Source organism: Grammomys surdaster, unplaced genomic scaffold, assembly GCF_004785775.1.
Source record: "Grammomys surdaster isolate TR1022 unplaced genomic scaffold, NIH_TR_1.0 123560, whole genome shotgun sequence".
NCBI classification, from domain to species: domain Eukaryota; kingdom Metazoa; phylum Chordata; class Mammalia; order Rodentia; family Muridae; genus Grammomys; species Grammomys surdaster.
Window position 1 is genome coordinate 1 of NW_021618772.1, and position 4,265 is coordinate 4,265.

General features: G+C 39.1%; 1 long non-coding RNA gene across 1 annotated transcript; it reads left to right on the plus strand.

Moving 5' to 3' along the window:
• The first annotated feature begins 115 nt into the window (after window positions 1-115).
• On the plus strand, window positions 116-3,582 carry LOC114636337. Its single transcript, XR_003713610.1, has 3 exons — window positions 116-807; window positions 2,712-2,773; window positions 3,534-3,582. It is a non-coding gene; the product is annotated as an uncharacterized LOC114636337 (long non-coding RNA).
• The last annotated feature ends 683 nt before the right edge of the window (window positions 3,583-4,265 follow it).

Consider the following 4,265-nt stretch of genomic DNA (forward strand, 5'->3'; position numbering starts at 1 on the left):
ACTAATATATAGGACTCTTGACCATTTTCACTGGCATCATACCATGTTAACATGCATTCCAAAGACCCATGCAAACAGAATTCAGCATGGCCTTTGCCTCATACTGTTTCCTTTAAATTTCAGGTGGAGACTAAAAAGCGTAGACACAGTATGTATTACAGAATCTCTTAAGATAGATTTTAGAAAGGAATTGCGTAAACACTGGATATCCTTTTGACTAGAATACCTCTGTGCTCTAACTCACCTACTGGAAATAACTTGTATTCAGTTGTTTGTTTTTTCTCTTAAGTATTACCTTAACCAACTAAGAAGAAAGTCTTTGTGTCCTCGTGAAGCGTTGGTGTGTGAAAGCATTGTAATGGCTGTCGCTGTGTCCTTGTGGCTGTAAGAAGGGTTAGCGTGATGCCTGTCGGGAAGCACACTCACACAGCATGCTCAGTCATGTGGCTCTTTCTTTTGTGTTTTCATATCCATCTATATTTAGGCTTTATCTGTGATTCCTGTGATGGCCAATCAGTGCCTAACTGACTGTTCACTACATGCAGTGATCCTCCTGAAACACCAGTCTCACTCTGATGACTGGACCTGGAACAAGCAGTCAGATCAGATGCACAAATTCTCAGTAGCTGGTAGTTTTCTTGAGTTTTCTGCCAATAAGCTGACATGACTCCCTGTTATAACTGCATTCTCAGTTTTTTTCAGTATTAAGGGGAATTTGTCAGAAGACAACTGTAACCCCTCAGCATACAAAGAGACCTTCAGCCTCTGACGGTCCTTCCACAAAAACAACCGAAATACAAACAGAAGGTACTGTGGGAATTTTATTCTTTTGTCCAAATGTGTATAGTAGCTAAAACTGATTTTGTTTCACATTTAAATCTATTGATAAGTTAATACTGTATTTACACATGAATGTATACAAAAATGAATAATGTCCACTTATATGTACATCATATATATACATATATACATATGTGTGTATTTATAACTATATATAAAATTTTAACTGTAAATATAATCCCAAAATTTTAAATGCATTTACCGTCACCTTGCACTCTAATTCAATGGCATGAACCAGTGTGAAGCAGAGGCTTATCTTCTGTGAGTCACTGAAGCTTCCCCTGGTATAGACAGGAATGTGTGAACCACCCTCTCATGCTTTCTCTCACATTTCCTTGATGTCATAATTCTTGAATGTCTCATGATTGAGGGTAAAATTCAAGTGAAGTACCAGAATTCCTGGTCTGGATCTGAATGGCTAGGGTCCTAGGAATGGTCACGTTACACACTGGACTTGGAGAGTGAGAACGTGGGAAAGATATCAGTAAAGGTTAGGGAAATGGCAGCTTTGAAAGTCTGTAAGTGTGCTTGGTCATCTGAAGATGGTCTTTCCCAGGACACTTGCTCTTTTCAGGAGGTGCCACTGCCTAATGTCCAACCTTTTGCTCCCAGTAGCTACACTTTAATGTCTGCCTCACCTACTTTCCCAGTTGTGGTAAAATATTGTAAATAAAACAACCTCAAAAAGGAATGGTTTGTTTTCCAATGAAATTTAAGTTTGCAGACCATAAACAGGGTAAAGCTATCCACAGAGGCAGATAATTGTGACAGAGTCAAACTACAATCTAGTTCAAAACAAACAAACAAAACAGAAGAATAAATGTCTGTTTTCAGCTCACTTTTTTCTTTTTTTAATGTAGTCTCGATCCTTTCCTAAGCAATAATGTCATGCAGAGTTTATTTAGCTTCCCACCTCAGCTAAACTAACTGCTATAATCTAATACTTGCATGTCCAGTGTGCGAATATCATCTATTTGACAGCTGAGATGAACTATGACAATGTCCATGAAATATTGAATACTTTATTTATGTCATTCTATCCCCCTTCTCCTCAGTCCAACATATCCCATGTTCTCCCTTCAAATTCACAACCTCTTCTATGATAACTATTATTGTTACAAAAACACTTGAGTGCCTTTAATGTTGCTCTTAAGTCTACATGTTTAGTGCTGCTATTTTGAAGTCGAGCTATGAGGGGTTCACTCCTAGATAAAACTGATTCTCTCTCTCTCTCTCTCTCTCTCTCTCTCTCTCTCTCTCTCTCTCATCATTGATTGGCTCTAGCTCTTGACCTAAGGTGGGAGGTCAGTAGATGCTGACCTGATGCAGGCCCTGTTTTAGCAACTCTATTGAGATTTCATGGGGTTATCGTCCCTTTCATGTCTAGAAGACACTATCCTGCAGCATATGTCCTGTTCCTTCGTCTCTTATCATCTTTCCACTCATCTTCCAAAATGTTCCCTGAGCATTTTGACCTGTAGGGGTTATCTTGTACATGTACAAGTTTGGAATCCCACAGTATGTCCTCTGACGTCCACATGCAAACTGAGGCACAGTGGTCCCTCCAAATGGAATACATGTGAAGACTTGTATTTCATCTTACAAATCAAAGACAGATTATTTTATGCTGCATTGGGTTCCTACTGTCTGGAAATGCATCAGTTCTGTTACTCATATCTCTCCATGTCTTTCTCTGCTTTAATGTACCTTCAAGGAAAAGCACTTCAGCAGCAGCCCAGCCATCTTGTTCATTAGGTCTAGTCACGTGTGCTAAGTCCTTGTACTTTTATCCACACCAAGCAAAGGCGCTGCATAAGTAGTAAACAGTACCATGAGCTGACTGTCAATGTCTGTCCCCCTCATCTTACCAGACAATGCCACTGCACCTTCACCAGCTGACGAAGAACCGACATCATCAGAGTCCTCACTGAAGGTAAGAAGGCCTGCCTTTTCTCTAAGAAAAGTTACTTTGGTGATCTTATGTTTCTGTCAAATTCCCATTAGAACAACAGAACTGAACAGTGAACTGTGGGTGTTAGAGAGTTACCTTAGGGAAGAGGAAGAAATAGAATTGTATGAGCTTGTTCCTGCTTAAATAGAGCATAAACCTTCCAGTGTCAGGTAACATGGTTTGTCTACAGAAACCTTTTTATCTGAATAAAAAGGTTCCTCATTAGATAACTGTTATATAATATTTATTCAAAAGTTAACAGGCATATCATCTATAAAAATGTGTATTTTTCCTTAAGGGTCCTCTCCTGCTTGTTTCTTGAGTCTGTCATCTAGATTGAGTTTGAGTCATTCCCCAAAACTATGTAGTGGAAAGCTTCATGCCTCGAATATTTGAATCCTAAGGGTATATTCCATTGAAAACCTGAGCATCCATGCAAATAATTAGAGGGTCCCTCCCCCATAGAGGGATTGATCTTACAAAACATGTTATTAAGTTGGTCTGCCAGCAAAAGGTGCTCTGATCTTACTTTGAGTCAACATAAGGGTGCAACATTTTAGTTTTTGTCACAAAGTACATAGCCTGGGTTCTCCATGACATCATCCTATAAAGTATTATACAAGTCCTTTTCTGTCTTTTTCCTATTCTACTTTACACTGTGCTGTGACACAGGGTGAACCAAAGAACTATGGAGACAGAACTCAGCATGACCTGAGCCTCAAAATGTTTTCTTTCCTTTCAGTTACAGGTGGAGCATAAAAGATTCAAATGTTGTATGTATCATAGAATTTCTTTCTCAACACACATTGTAGATAAGAATTGTATAAATACTAGCTGTCTTTTGTCTGGTACACTACTATGATATAAGATCTCTATTGGGAGTGAAACTTGGGAATTTAAAGGGTAAAACATGATACCCTAAGTTACCCGGTCATGGCCCTGTGTCTACAATAACTGCATTCAACTCTAATGCCTTTAGTTTGGGGAGGATTTTGTGCACCAGGCAGTGACTACATAGTTGTTGGCACTTGGTTATTGAGCAGTGCTGGATCATTCTTTTTGCTACATATGCATCTTTAAAGGTAAGCTCAAATTTGAGTTCCAGTATTACTTCTCTCACTACTGGTCAGTCTTCATACTGCCTGCTGAGTCTGAGTGCTCAGTGGAACCATATAGACAGCTATGAGTTACATAGAAAGAGTTTGGCTGGGATGTTGGATGTGTTAAAGTGCCTTCACAGTCAGACCTTTGACATAAAAAGAATTTGTCACAGAGAGCTAATATGGGCAGAATGACTAGTCCAGTTGGTTTAGTGTGTTCCTAGCATGTGAAAGGTCCTAGTTTTGATACCACTGTCTCTAATAGGCACCCATGGGGGCACATTTGTGTAAACACAGTTCTCCTGAACTGGAGTGAAGAGAATCATAAATTCAAACTCATCCTTTTATAAATAGGTATTTTAAGCCTAATTTCT